The sequence below is a fragment of the Camellia sinensis genome, chromosome 10 (assembly GCF_055761805.1).
Source record: "Camellia sinensis isolate YWXY chromosome 10, ASM5576180v1, whole genome shotgun sequence".
NCBI lineage: Eukaryota > Viridiplantae > Streptophyta > Magnoliopsida > Ericales > Theaceae > Camellia > Camellia sinensis.
In genome coordinates, this window is record NC_138970.1 from 136,959,480 (window position 1) to 136,975,855 (window position 16,376).

Below are 16,376 nucleotides of genomic sequence, written 5' to 3' on the forward strand. Positions count from 1 at the left end.
AGGGCAAGAAAGTATGCGCAAACCCAGAGTTGCAAGGAAAGATCAGTTTATGAGTCAACAGGAAGAAATACAGAGATAAAGACAAAAAGTGCAAAGCAGAAAGCATAATGAACAAACAGAATTTGAAAGTAAAAGTGTAGTGTGTACCTCCCTAGTTCTTTAGTAGCCCCCGACCTTGTTCCCCTTCTTGCAGGAACCAGAACTCTACCCATATAGGGTGGCAAGGCCAGTGCCACCCTAATCATAGAACCGCACACATGGCAATACCACCAGGGCACTTAGCACGTAAAGGCCTACAATATTCCACCTGTTTGCAAACAAGGTGGTACCAAGAAGGAAAATCAGGAAGCCTCGTGTGTACTTCTCAATCTCTACCTAGGTCTCGGGTTAGCTTCCATAAAAGTGATCATAAAACTAGCTGTATCTCACCATAGCCGGTCTGTCTAGAAGAGGGCATGCGCCAAGCAAATGAATCCAAGCAGCCTCTTATTGGGCCATATCTATGTCAAAAGGGATCGGATCACCCCCTACCCATAACCCTGTAATCATCGAGAAGTCATACGAGGTCATCGTCATCTCCAAGATGGAAGAGAAGTGGAAGGAGTTGGTGGTATCCCACCACCTCTCCACCAAAGCCCCAAGTAAGGCTCAACTGGCCATCAATCGTGCAAGCCTCGAGCAAAATAGGTTGAAGCCCGCCTCATCAACTAGCCCTTGGACTCGAGTGGGAAGCTCCTGGTACCACTCTCTAGCCATCACTGCCCCATAGCCTCTCTAGGAGAGAGCATCACCCTGCGTTAAAGGAGAGTATGTCAGATGCATAACAAAATGAAAGAAAAGTTGTTACCTCAGCTGCGTTAGGAGAAAGATGAGAGGTGCACTCCATCAAAAGGAAATCCTCAAGCATGCCCATGGCGAAGTCCTCAAAGTGCAACATGCTACCAGGGGCCATTGCGTGTGTCCGTGGATGGTAAGTGGCAGGGTCGAAAGGCCTCACTCCTAACAGTAGTTACTCGGGCTCAAGCCTCGAAGGGTAGATCTCATCCATTGTGATGTCGCCAATGTCCTCCGCCTCTCCGACAGCTTCATCTAGCACAAGTACCACGGGAGGAGCCTCGTCATGTGGAATGCAATCCACCATGAGCAATGTAGTAGGTGATGAGTGAAAATAAGAGAAAATAAGGGAAATAGACCCAAAAAAATGCCAAAATAAAGCCCTGGGAGAGAAAAAAGAGAGAAAAAGTCAAAACACGAGAAAAACTATGAAAACCAAGAAAAACATGTGAGAAATGAGCCCAAAACAATGAAAAGCCCAAAAACTCAACAAACACAAAATTTGATCGGTTCAAAATGTAGAGGATTACAGGTGTTTTACGAATAAAGTTTTCATAGAGGAGTGGGTAATGCTAGTAAAGCACAAATCTAGAGAGAGAGAGAGACCTTGAAGAGGGAGGGAGATGATTTTCAGATGGTTTGGTGTGTGTAAAGTGGGCCAAAACATGTTTTAAATAGGCCTCAGGTACGAAAACCCCGAATTACCCCGATGTCGGCATCGGGTGGCTGGCCGACCACCTATTGGCCGGTCGTACCAGTTTTGTGGCCAACTGACCCATTTTCTGGTCCAAAGTTTTTTTTTTTTTTTTTTTGTGGTCTTACCTAACCTGTGTACTGGTGGTCTTGTATTCATCTTGGGAAGGAAAATTGGAGAATTTGGGTTTGTTTCAGATTCCGAAGATCTCGAGATTGTGTTCTAGTTACACCGTTTCGAGTCCCGCTGTTTCTCCGATGCATGAATACGCCCTGATCTCAAGCCGAAGCAAGTTGTATCCTTTCATAAGAATTTGAGGACCTCCGAATTTGAAGTCGGAGAGTGAAATGGAGATCTTTATGAGGTGTTTTCTAAAACAACATCGCTTTACTTTATCTTTTTCTAAGCACTGTTTTTATCCAATTTATCACATCCATTACATCCTTTTGCATCATGTGTTGCCATGTACCATCTATCCTTTCACGCTGAGGCGCATTTAGGATCATTGTCCCTCCTTCTTTTCTCAGGACATGTGAACCACGTTCTCGAGCAGTCTTCTTTTCTCAAGATGTGTGAAACACGTTCCCGAGCGGTTTTCTCTCCTCGAGATACGTTAGATGTAATCTCGAGAAATTTCTATCTTACGGTATGTGATGGCATATCTCTGTGTACGGTAGAGTGTTCCCTGCCATTCCCTTATAGGGTGCTTTCGATAGCACCACTTTTGTGCATTTTTTTTGTTGCATTGCATGGAACATGCATTGCACCTTATTCCATAACGATTATAGCAATTATGTTACATCTTTATGCATCATACTCTTTGTATACACCCTTATCGCGTGAGTGCAATTTGGTTTGTACCCTTTTCCCTTATCACGTGAGTGTGATTTGGCTTGCACCCTCCACCCTTTCTGCGCGAAGCATAGTTTGGCATGGAGCTTTTCCCATCTCTACATGAAGCATAGTTTGGCTAGCACCCCTTTCCCTTATCACGTGAGTGTGATTTGGCTTGCACTCTCCACCTTCTCTGCGCGAAGCGTAGTTTAGCATTGTGCTTTTCCCCTCTCTGCGTGAAGCGTAGTTTGGTTAGCACCCCTTCCCCTTATCACATGAGTGTGATTTGGCTTGCACCCTCCAGTCTCTCTCCGCGAAGCATAGTTTAGCATGGAGCTTTTCCTCTCTCTGCGTGAAGCATAGTTTGGCTAACACCCTTTCCCATTATCACATGAGTGTGATTTGGCATGCACCCTCCATCCTCCCTACGCGAAGCATAGTTTGGCATGGAGCTTTTCCCCTCTCTGCATGAAGCATAGTTTGGCTAGCACCCCTTTCCCTTATCACGTCAGTGTGATTTGGCTTGCGCCCTCCACCCTTTCTATGTGAGGCATAGTTTGGTATGGAGCTTTCACCCTTCCGTGTCCAGCTACAACCTTCCCTCTCTCTGTATGAAATACGGTGAGATATGCCTGTTAATTGCACTATTTTTCCCCTTTTCAAGTTAATCGTGTTTAAAATAGTTGTTTGATTAAAGCTGGAGGCTTGTTTTCTTCATATATTGTCATCTTGTTACTACTTGTCGCATTGTTTTGCATGATCATGGATTTTCAAAATAACCGGCTTCACGAAGCGTGTAAGGCCAACTTTTTGTGCATATGATTTGCATCTTGCCCATGAACTAAGCTAGTTTGATTCCTTGCAAAAGGATACACAGGCAACTTTCGAGTTCAACCAATTGTATTTACATTATGATTTCTTGCCCAAGTCTTACGGCCTTGTCAAAATAGGTCGTCCTCGGGCTTTGACATTCACTCACGTCATTTCAAGAATTTGATTTCTGTCAAAGAGGGGCAATTGTAGACACCCCATTTTTTATCGTCCTTATGACTTGGGTGCCTCATGGTGATCACTCGATGATGAAACAATACGCTGTACAAGCGTTCGATTTCTTCAGCAAAAGGCTTTGATTTTCCAACTTCAAAGCCCAAACCTTGCACCTTCTTCAGACCAAAACCTAACTTTTTCTTCTACCCTGACCACTTTGAGGCCTACTGGCCAAAAATTGGCCTGCTGGCCAATTTTTTTTAGTCGGCCGTCCCCCTTCTTAACCGGCCGGCCATGTCCAACGGCATACAGATATTTGTTGCCAGCTATCCCCCCATGTGCATGCCTTGTATCAGCTGGCTCAATACAGATATTTCTGACAGAGGAACCTGTTTTTCTATAAATAGATGACCATTCCCCTTAATTTTAGATTAGAAAAATTTCCCAAGAGTCAAAAACTTTCCAAACACTCTTCTTCTCTATCTTGCAATATACATACACTATACATACTATTCCTAAACCAAAAATTGAGGCTTCTTGCTAAGATTATTAAGTCAAAATTTCAGCTCTTGAAGGTGAACACTTTTGTGGTTTGTGAACAAAAGAGTATCTTCTCTTCAAAGGTATAACTTTTTCCTTGTTTAAACTATTATTCTCTCCTCTTTTTCTTGGTGTTTATACTCTGTTTTGGACTAAAAATGTGTTGAAACTCGTGATTAAAAAGCCACCAAAGGTGGACGGGTTAACCACCATTTCTTGAACCTTATTCCATAGCCTAGATTCTTTTTTTTCCCCATTTATTTCTCAACTTTTAGTTACTATTTTTTAGAGTTTTCAAAGACTAAAAAATGTGATTTTAAGGTCCAAAAGGTGGAGGGGTTAGCCACTCTTCCTTAGGCTTGCTTACTAGCTTTGCTCTCCTCTTCTTTTACTTACCTTTCTAGCTTTTCAAACTAATATTCAGCACTATTTTTTTTTTGTTTAGTTTTGGGGACTGTTTTAGTTGTTTATTTAATTTATGCTTTGAATACTATGCTTGTGCTGTTGCAAGTCCTCTTGGATTTGGGGGTTTAGGCCATAGAAACCAATTCATTTGAGTTGATAGCCTTTCATTTCGTAGTTTTCATATGAAGAGTCTCACACTTATAATCATCTTTGCCTAATCATCTCTGCAACCTCCCTTCTAAATTTTTTTTTTCCCTCCCTTTGATTAAGAGTTATCTCAAACACTTGGTTGTTGTTCAAAGCATGAGAAAGAGACTTTCCATGCTTAATGGTTTAATCTCTTTGGAGGTTCATTACCAAGGCATTACATCTCTCTCATGCTAAGCACAACTTTTTGTTTGACACTTCTCTTTATCATTTTTTGCACTTAGTGGACGTAGTTATCACTTTTGGACAAAAATGAATAAAGGATGACAAGGTAATGTAAAAGAGGTAAAAATTGGAGTAAAAGTGGTAAAAAGAGTAATAAAATTGAGTCGGGTTCAATCGGACATTATATTGAACCCATTGATTCTTGAATCATTGCATACTCTTTAGTGATGTTAATGATTCATGAAGCAATGTCTTTTAATTTCCTTAAGCTAACTCCATGATAGGGAAGAGGTTTTGTTGGTCTTTTATTTCCCTTCATTGTGCTTTTGTCCTACCGGTCCATAGATCATCATGCAATAACTTTGTGATAATTGATGGTTTGTGAAACAAGTCTACTCCTCCCTTGATTAGTTTCATGATAGGGAGAGGCAGAAAGGATAAACATCTCTTGGAAACACTCTGTTTTTGCTCTGTTTCAATTTTGTAATAGTAGGGTAGTACCTAAAAACAATGGCCGGCCAGCCACCCTTTTCGTCTAGCCGACCACATTTTATACAAGCAGTGTTATTTTCATGGTAGAACAGAGCAGAAGTTAGGGCAAAAATAGATTAAATTTTTTACTATAAACAAAATAGATTCTGGCAGCAAAACAGAGAGGTTTTCGAGAGGATGTTCTCATTTGTGCATATGCGATGCTTCATTTCCCATGGTCCTTTAAAATTAATGCTTTGATAGCAGTATGTTTAAATTCATTAGATTCATTCGAAATTGTAATAGCAAGTTAAATTTAGTTATTTGTAATAGCTAGTTAAATTAGTTAATTTGGTGTTATAATAATTAGTTTAAATTCGGACAATCGGACCCTCTTACATGAAGGCAAACTTGTAATATTGTGTATGTCTTCCAACCCTCATTCTTTCTCCCTTTTATCTACTTGCTTACGATGGTTACGTACAGCATCATATTTTGGTTTCATGACATTACTCGAACTTATATCCATTTTTGCATGCATTGGGTTCCGTTCATCATTCTAACCTTGTTGTTATTTCTCACTTACTTGAATACATCTACCATATACTTTGAAGTGGTCCACATGTCATGTTCATAGACCAAACCTAGTAGTTGCATTTTGTATGTGTTGCATTATTCACATGCATAATAGAGCATGCATTTTTCTAACTATTTTCTTCTATTTTGGCTTGCCTTGGTTGGATGAAAGCTGAGCGTTTTCGCTTTAGCATACTGCATGTATGTTTGTGTTGCCATGTCGAGCATATTACCATATACTTTGAAGTGCTTATTTGATATATCTCTTGAATGCTAGTGGATGAAGGTTATTTCGCTTAAGTTGGGATGCATTTGATTACTATATATATGAGCTCGCTTTTTCAAGTGGCACATATTCAAAACACTTTTCAAACAAACATCAAATCAAAGCATTCTGAAGTGAGTGACTTAGTCTATAAATATGTGCCTTACATAGTAAGATAGCTTAATAATCGGAACAAGAGCATATATTGTACATAAAAATCATATCATGATTAGTAGAGGCCGATCTTTGATCGAGTGAATGGGCTGCTTAATTCATGACATTCCCCTCTTATACCTAAGTTCCCAAGTCAAGACACTTTGGTTATGACAGACAAGTGGCCTTTGGCATGAGTCACGGGTTTTCTAAATTTTTCAAAAATATTTAGGTGGCGACTTTGAAATCTAACAATGCAGTTCATTTTTGGCATCTCTGATGATAAATGGATTTTCTAAGATTTACCAGACTTGGACTCTCATTTGTTTAATCTATTTCACATTGCACTTGTGAAACCAGATTCAGAACCATGGGATTTTGACCTGTAGGGCTATCGTATCTGAGGAGACTAAACCCCTCCGAGGAGCATGAAAAGCAAGCTACATATATGATCTCCCCAGTCTTCATTTGTATGGGCAAGATGCAAATCGCTATCTTCCCACCACTCACCATCAGCCGCCGATAAACAGTTGTCCAGCTCAACTCGGATCACTCTTACATTACAATTATCCCTCTCAGGGTGACAAGATGTTGCGGCCTTTTGGCTATCTTCAATTCTCTCCTGTTCAAACTACCCTAACACAACTTCCTATTCAGCGTTTGTAGTTTCCATAACACCCAATTCTTGGGTCTGTTTTTTCGCACTATTGCCCTCTGGCATTTTCTCTTTCTCCTCAACTTTCTCGGCTACCACAGCTTGTTTTTCCTCCGGTTTCCTTTTTTTGTCTGATTCATCACTCAACCACCCCCTATTATCAGTCGATAGGCCCATATCAAACCAATCGACCTGCACATTCCCTCGGTCATGTTTTTCAAAGAATTATAGGTTGTCCAAATCTTCTTCAAGATCCGCAAGATCATCCAGCCTCTGGCTTGGGCTGTCTTCCCTAACCACAACTCGGGCCATAAACCTCCTCAAATGATTCCTCGAAAATTCCCAGTGATAGACCAGAACCTCCTTTTAAGGTAAAAACCTCCTCTTCTTCAGGTGTTGTAACCACAGATTTGTGAGGCTCAGGTTGTAGGTTGGATGTTTTTATCATGCACAAGTCCATGCTATCAGAGATGAACAATATCGACTTTCGTAGGTCGGAGGGGGTGATATAGATGCTCGGGTCAAAACTGGATGGTAGTGTATAGATCAGGTGGATATTTCAGGGCAAGGGGACTTGGTTTTGGACAAGGAGTGGGTTAGTGGTCACATTTGGCTTTTGGGGTGGACCTATGACTTTGTTGTCAATGAGATCTTGAATCTCATGAGGCAAGCGGAAGCACCGGTCTATTTCATGGCCGTGCTATTGATAGAAAGCACAATATTTAATAGGATCGTGCTTTGGTGGAAAGGGGTCGGGAAATGGTTGAGGTTCTAGAGGTTTCAAATGCCCCTTTTTTATTAACACCTGCATGTCTAAAGATACAGTCATGTAGAACTGGTTGAAAGGTCTACCAGGAGGTTAGGTAGGGTTAGAAGTTTGTGGGCCCATGTTGGCAAAAGGGTCGGCAGTTTTGGTTGTGGTGACAACACTGACCTCTGACGGCTTCGTAGATATGCTACCCCCAGTAGCATTGGAACTGCGAACAAAATGCCTCTTGGCCGGCTCCTTGTCATCAGTGATGATCCCCTATTTCATTGCATCTTTGATCTAAACCCCATTTCATGAAGTTCCTTGAAGGTGAATAAGGGGAGAACAATCATTTTTTGCAGTAGCTTGCAATTCTGATTTGGTCTTTCTCTGAGGATCGAGTGGTCATCATTGATGCGTTGGCCCTCCATCTAGTTACAAACTCAGAGAAGCCTTCCTTCGGCTCCTGGCGTGTCACTTCAAGATCACAAGTTGTGACCTCAATCTACGTATTAAAGGAGTATTAAGCAATGAAAGACTCAGCCAATTCCTCTTAGTTCCACTTCATAGAATCCTCCAACTTAGCATACTAGATCATAGCTACACCCGACATGGTTCGACCGAAAAGCAAAAACTACTACAATCTGGTCTGGTCAAACCCATTAGTCATAGGATATCAGAAAACAGACATAGGCGTACCATTGGGTCCCCAGCGCTATCAAAGTAGTCAATATGCGGCATTTTGAACCACTGCAAAGTAACTATAGATTCGGTGTACCCATCCTCTATATCTGGAATGGAGTTAACCCCCTATGCCATCTTGAACATTGTTTCCAGCTTGTTGACTTTGAACACAGTCTGGTCAACCTCGAATTCATAAGGTGCCTCAGTCTGATAAACTGGGGCTCTACATCTCTGTGCTGGAATGGAATCTGCCTAGACGGGAAAAATCAGAACACCCTCGGTTTGTGGATCCTAAGCTATAGCAGGATTAGAAGCGGTACCAGGTGTGGAGATAGTCACATTAGGTGTGTGTGGTGCAGAAACCACAGCTGGCTTTTGTTATTGTTACAACCTGTTTGTAACCTCAGCTTAACGCGTCATGTCGTGTTGGAGTGAGTCGACTGATTGCTGTAAACGGAGTAGTAATTCCTCCAAATCAGATGATGGATACTAAGCCATTCTAGGAGTTGGTGATGGAGCTTGAGGTGAACTAAGTATAGGTGAGCTAAGAGGTGATTTCTAAAATAACTGAACTAGTGAACTTTGTTTGATCCTTCTTTGCCTTGCAACTAATGATAGTGAGGCAAACACTGGATGTCCTCGAACAAGATCTCCGACCTTACAAAGTCTTCTGACACGGGTCCAGAGTACTTGGGGATATCAGAACTTTCTGAAGGTATGGCTTTACACTACCTAGCAAAAGAAACAAAGAAATTAGAAATCGGCCAGCATCTCAGCTAACATTTCATCAGAACTAGCATGATCAAAGCCGTAGGACTGTACTCCCTACTGAATTCTACCCCTAAAACAAATACCAACTGTACCACGGATATGAAGCATTCTTGTACAGTTTTACTGTAAGGCACATACCCGTTAAAGAGAGCCAAAGCAGTAGGGTTACGCTATTCTAGTTTCGACAGGAACTACGGTTTCACTACTTCAACCAAGTAGTTTTCATAAAATCCTACATATGAGTGAGCATCATGTCCTATGTTGGAATAGTTACTTTGGCTTTACTATATGCAGTTAGACCGATTGGTCAAAAAGGGTACCTCAGCAAGATTACCTAATATACCTCTCACACCTAATACCGGGAAGTGAAAGGAGGATTAAACGGTATAGCGATAATCCAGATCCAAGGGTTATGTTTCCAACATGGCAGAGCTCACGACCGGCCAGCCTTTTGGCAAGCTTTTTAGGCAAGCCATCCAAGAATAACAGATGGAAAACACAGTGACTTAAAGCTCCAATGCAAATGCAATGCAAAGAACATATATCTGTAGGTAAAATGTCACATCATGGAGTCCAAGTCAAGTTCTCTAATCTCCCCAGTAGAGTCGCCAGAAACTATAGCTCACTTTTCGTGCTCCTCGGGGGGGTTTAGTTTCCTCGGATAAAATAGCCCTACAGTTCAGACTCCCGTGGTTCTAAATCTGGTTTCACAAGTGCAATGTGAAATAGAAAAACACAAATGGGAGTTCAAATCCGGTAATCTTTGGGAAATCAATTTACAATAAAAAATGCCAAAAATGAACTGCAATTCCAGATTTCGGAATCACCACCTAAATATTTTTAGGAAATTTAGAAAACCGGTGAGTCGTACCAAAGGCCACTTGTCCATCATAACCAATGTGTCTTAGCTCGGGAACTTAGGTAAGAGAGGGGAAGGTCATGAATTGAGCACCCCACTCACCTGATCAAAGATCGGCCTCTACTAATCATGATGTGTTTTTATATACATTATATGCTCTTGTTTCAATTATTATGCTAACATTACTATGTGAGGTACACAAGTATAGACTAAGTCACCTACTCTGGAATGCTTCGATTTCATGTTTGTTTGAAAAGAGTTTTGGATATGTGCCACTTGAAAAAGTAAACTCATATGTCCAGTAATCAAAGTCATCCCAATGTAGGCAAATTAGCCTTCATCCATAAGCATTCATGAGGTATATCAAATAAACACTTAGCCTCATGGTAAATATGTTTGATATGGCAACACAAACATACATGCAATATGCTAAAGCAAGAAATGCTTACCTAGTACTCAACCAATACAAGCCAAAATAGAAGATAATAGTTAGAAAAATGCATGCCCTAATATCCAAGTGATTAATGCAACACATACAAAATGCAACTACTAGGTTCGGTTTATTAACATGACATATGGCTCAACTCAAAGTATGCGATGGCGCACGTATTCAAGTTAGTACGTAGTGACAATGATGTTAGAATGATGAACCAAACCCGATGCATGCAAAAATGGATATTTGCACATGATAATGATATGAAACCAAAATATGATACTGCATGCAACCATCATAAGCAAGTAAATAAAAGGGAGAAAGAATGAGGGTTGGAAGACATACGTAATATTACAAGTCTGCCCTCATACAAGAGGGTCCGAATAAATGTCCTAATTAAACTAAATATTACAACACCAAAATTAACTAAACTAACTAATTATTACAAATTTGAATGGAGCCAACTAGTTAATTGCAACACAATAATATTAAAGCACTAAATTAATAGGATGGGAGGCGAGGAGCCACAAGCGCACAGCCGAGAACATCCTCCTGGAAGCCTCTCTGTTTGCTGCCAGATTTTGTTTTGTTTGCAGTCAGAAAATTATTCTGTTTTGGCCTCAGTTTCTATTTTGTTCTGCCACAAAAATGCCACTGCCTATACAAAAAAATGTGGTCGGCCGGCCTTGGAAAGTGGTCGGCCGGACAGAAAGGTTGCCGGTCGGCCACTGTTTTTGGAGATTACCCTGCTATAACAGATTTGAAATTGAGCAAAACAGAGTGTTTCCAAGAGATGTTTATCCTTTCTGCCCTTCCCTGTCATGAAAATGATCCAGGGAGGAGTATATTCGGTTCAGAAATCATCAATATTCACACGTTTGTTGCATGATGATCTTAGAACCAATAGGATAAAAGCTCAATAAAAAGAAATAAAAAATCAACACCACTTCTTCTCTATCATAGAGTTACCTAAAGGATAAGGGTGGACATTGCTTATTGAATTAATAAACATCACTAAAAAGTATGCAATGATTTAAGACGCAATGGGTTCAATGTCCGATTGAACCCAACTTCAATTTATTACCTTATTTTATATTACCTTGCCATTTTCTTATCTTTTCTTCATTTTTTCCAAAAGTGATAATTACGTCCACTAAGTGCAAAAAGCGATAAAGACCAGTGTCAAATAAGAGGTTGTGCCTAGCATGGGAGAGATGTAGTGCCTTGGTAATGAATTTCCGAAGAGATTAAACCATTAAGCATGAAAAGTCTCTTTCTTATGCCTTGAACAACAACCTAGTATTTGAGACAACTCTTAATCAAAGAAAGCAAATAAAAAAGGGAGGTTACAGAGATGATTATGCAAACGTGATTATCACAAGTGTGAATATTTACATGAAAACTATGTAAATAAAGCTATCAACTCAAATAGAAGGGTGTCTATGGCCTAAATACCCAAATCTATGAGGACTTACAATGACACAAGTGTAGTCTTCAAATCATAAAATAAATGAACAAGTAAAACAGCCCCAAAAACTACCAAACAGTGTTGAAATCATTTTGAAAAAAGTAGAAAATTACAACAAAAATGGAAGAGAACAGAACTAGGAAGCAAGCCTAAGAAAGGGTTGCTAACCCCTTCACTTTTTGGACCTTCAAATCACATATTTTAGCCTCTGAAAACCCTGAAAAACTGTAGCTAAAAGAAAAGAAACAAGTGGGAAGAACAAGGATGTAAACTATGGGATAAGGTTCAAGAAATTGTGGTTAACCCCTCCACCTTTGGTGGCTTTTAAATCACAAGTTTCAACCCTCAAAACTAGTCCAAAACAGTGTATAAACAACAATAAAAATATAAGAGAAGAGTAGTGTAAACAAGGTAAAAGATAGCAAAGGTTATACCTCTTAAGGAGATGATACTCTTGGTTAAGCAAAACACAAGGTAAACACTCTCAAAAGTTGAGATTTAGGGTCAAGAATCTCAACAAGAGGCCTCAAGTTTTTGGTGTAGGAAGTGTATAGATAGTGTATGTCTAATACAAGAGAGAGAGAGAGAGAGAGAGAGAGAAAGTGTGTTGGATAAGTTTTTTGTTTTGGCCAAAATTTTATAACCCCAAACCATGAGGAGAGGTCATCTATTTATAGAAATAAAAACTATCTCATGTCGAAAATATCTGTAATAAGCCAGGTGGTGCAAGGCATGCACATGGGGGAACAGCTGGTTACAAAATATCTGTCTGTCGCTAATCACGGCAGGCTGGCCGGCCAAGGAGAGGAATCGCCAGCTAACCAAAAATGCTCTGCCGGCCACTTGTTAGCCAGCAGGTCTCTAGGTGGTCAGGCTAAAAAAAATTTGGTTTTTTGGTTCAAAGGGAGTGTAAGGTTTAGGTTCTGAAGCTTGAAAACTGACGCCTTTTACTGAAGAATTTGAATGATTGCACAGCGTAACATTTCATCATCGAGTGTTCAATATGAGGCGCCTAAGTCTTAAGGGTGGTCACAATGTGGTGTCTACAACACAGAGCCACCAGCCCGCATAGTCAGCATAGGCCTCGAGGGCCAATCAGAGAGCCTCTTCAGCTTAGTCAGTGTATCAAACTTATGCTCCGAGGGGGGAGCAGGTGGAGCAGAGACCTATAGGAAGTGTGTATGTTGTTACTACACCATACTTAGTACCAGTGCCTTCAGTTGTGAGAGATACTTTCTTGTTATGAAATTCTATTACCAATGTGTTAATTAATACGGGTGCATCTCATTCATTCATCTTGTCTACATTTGCATTGCCATTGGGGTTAGAATTAGCTCAGTTAGTATCTCCACTCAGTATAAAGTCACATACTGGTGGTGAGATTGTTTTGGAACAGGGGTTCCGGGGTTGTGAGATAGAGGTTGCCAGTTGCCGACTTCCTTTTGCATTTGTGTTGATTGACATGTCGACTTTCGATGTTATATTCGGTATAGACTGGTTGTCATCGTATCGGGCTATCATAGATTGTTACTGTTAGAGGGTTACTGTATGTACCTTGTGTGGCAATTGTTTTTATTTCATAAGGGATGGAGCCGATAGAGCTTCATCACTAGTATGTGATCCGTGAGGGCGGAGTGAGCTTAGTTGTCTTCTTGCAAACTTCTTAGGCAGTGAGTGTGACGAAGCCTGAGTTGATTTGCCATGGGTAGTTTCTGATTACCCCGATGTCTTTCCTAAGGATCTCACTAGTTTGCCACTTCATCGTGAGATCAAGTTCTCTATTGACTTAGTGCCTGGCACGATACCCATTTCTATGGTATCGTATAGATTTGCACCCGCTGAGTTAAGTGAATTGAAGATTCAACTCTAAGAATTGCTATATAAGGGTTTTATTCGTCCTAGTACTTCGCCTTAGGGAGCACTGACTCTTTTTGTCAAAAAGAAAGATGGTGCATTATGACTTTGTATTGATTACCGGAAATTGAATCAGGTAATTGTTAAGAACAAGCACCCAATGCCATGCATAGATCATTTGTTTGACCAGTTGAAGGGGTTTTTTTGCTTCTCTAAGATAGACTTGAGATCTGGTTATAACCAATTGAGGGTAAGGGAGGAAGATATCTAGAAGACGGCATTACGTACGCGGTATGGCCATTATGAGTTCCTTGTGATGCCTTTCAGGCTAACCAATGCACCAGTTGTGTTTATGGATTTGATGAACCGAATCTTCCATGAGTTCTTAAATCGCTTTGTAGTCGTCTTTGTTGATGACATCTTGATTTACTTACCCTCTAAGGAGCACAAATTGTATGCTAAGTTCGGGAAGTGTAAATTCTAGTTAAAGGAAGTTAAGTTCTTAGGCCGCGTAGTATTCAGGAAAGGAGTGATTGTAGACTCTTCTAAGATAGAAGCAGTGCAAGATTGGGAGCAACCTAAGAATGTCTTTAAGATCCGTAGTTTCTTAGGGTTGGCCGGCTATTATCGTCAATTTGTGAAGGATTTCTCTAGATTAGCCTCACCACTGACTAGGCGTACAAGGAAGGGAGTTAAATTTGTGTGGAGTGAGACTTATGGGAAGTCATTTCAAGAGCTTAAGGTTAGACTTACCACTGCTCCTGTATTGATTATTCCGAAGAGGGGTTTGGGCTATTTTGTGTATTATAATGCCTTACGGGAAGGTTTGGACTGTGTTTTGATGCAAGAGGGAAAGGTAGTAGCCTATGGCTCACGTCAGTTGAAACACATGAGAGGAACTATCCTACCCATGCTTTAGAACTAGCAGCTGTGATCTTCACCTTGAAGATTTGGAGGCATTACCTTTATGGTGAAATGTTTGAGGTGTTTTTTTATCAGAAAAGTCTGAAGTACCTGTTTTCACAAAAAGATCTAAATTTGAGATAGAGGAGGTGGATGGAGTTTATGGAAGACTATGATTTTGAGTTGCACTATCATTCGGGAAAGGCCAATGTAGTGGTCGATGCCTTGAGAAAATCCATTAGTAGTGTAGCTTATATCACCATTCGAGAATGGGAGATTTTGGGTGCTATTGGTGAGTTTGACTTGTATCTTGGTGGGTCCGTTGAATCTACAACTTTGTTTTTGGTAGTTGCACAACCTATACTTATGAGTCGAGTTACAGAAGCACAAAGGAGTGACCTTGAGATAGAAACCCTCCAAGAGAAGATATCTAGTGGAAAGGTAGAGAAGGGCTTGAACGTGTATTCCAACTCGAGCGTTAGATACCTTGACTGTCTTTTCGTGCCAGAGTCATGTCGAGAGGAGGTACTCTAAGAGTTTCACCATTTATGCCTTGCAGTGCATCTGGGAGGCACAAAGATGTATCACGATCTTAATCATCAGTTTTGGTGGAAGGGGATGAAGAAGGATGTATCCATGTTTGTGTCAAGGTGCCTTACTTGTCAATAAGTGAAGGCCGAACATTAGAGGCCTGCGGGTTTGTTGCAACCCTTGCCTATAACGAAGTGGAAGTGGGAGCATGTCACAATGGATTTTGTTGTGGGTCTTCCGAGAACTCAATGGGGGTAATGACACCATTTGGGTGGTAGTTGACCGATTGACCAAGTCAGCGCATTTTGTACCTATGTGCACGTGTGACTCGGTAGATTATCTATTTGACCTTTACATTAGGGACATTGTTTGACTTCATACGGTCATTGTGACAATTGTCTTGGATAGAGATCCGTATTTTACGGCTCGGTTATGGCAGAGCCTGCAGAATGACTTAGGTACTAGGTTAAATTTTAGTACCGCCTATCATTCTCAGACTAATAGATAGTCAGAGCGTACTGTTCAGATCCTTGAGGATATGCTTCGAGGTTATGTCCTTAGTGGATTTTACCTATAACAACAGCTTCCAATTAAGTATTGGTATGGCACCATTTGAGGCCTAGTATGGCCGACCGTGTAGATCTCTTGTGTGTTGGGCCGAGGTGGGTGATGCACCTATGTTGGGTCCAGAGTTAGTTTGAAAACAACAGAGAAAGTTGCACTTTTCCGTAAGAAGTTGGTCACAGCTCAGAGTCATCAGGAGAGCTATGCAGACTGTAAAAGGAGACCATTATCCTTTGAGGTGGGAGATCATGTCTTCTTGAAGGTATCACCTAAGATTTGGAAAGAGTGAGAAGTTGTCTCGTAGGTTTATTAGGCCTTTTGAGATCCTAGAGTAGATTGGGAAGGTAGCTTATTATTTGGTCTTGCCACTACAGTTTTCCAGGGTTCATGACGTGTTTCATATTTGTATGCTTCAGAAGTATGAGCCGAATCCTTCACATGTGTTGAATTAGACTGAGTTAAAGGTTGACGAGGATGCCTCGTAAAAGGAGAGACCGGTTAGAGTTTTAGATACTCGAGACCCAGTCTTGCGAGGCAAGACGATATCTTTGATAAAAGTGTTGTGGCGACATCACAGGGTGAGAGTGAATGACCGGTGGATGGGTCATGGTGATGAATTTGAATTATTGTCATCGTTATAATTGGTTAAAACATGGTTTTAATGTTTGGTTTAAAATTTCGGGGATGAAATTTCTAAAGGGGAAGATTATAGCGATTCTGGTTTGGACTCGACCCATTTGATATTTTGGATTCGAGTTTCATTGTCATATTGTAG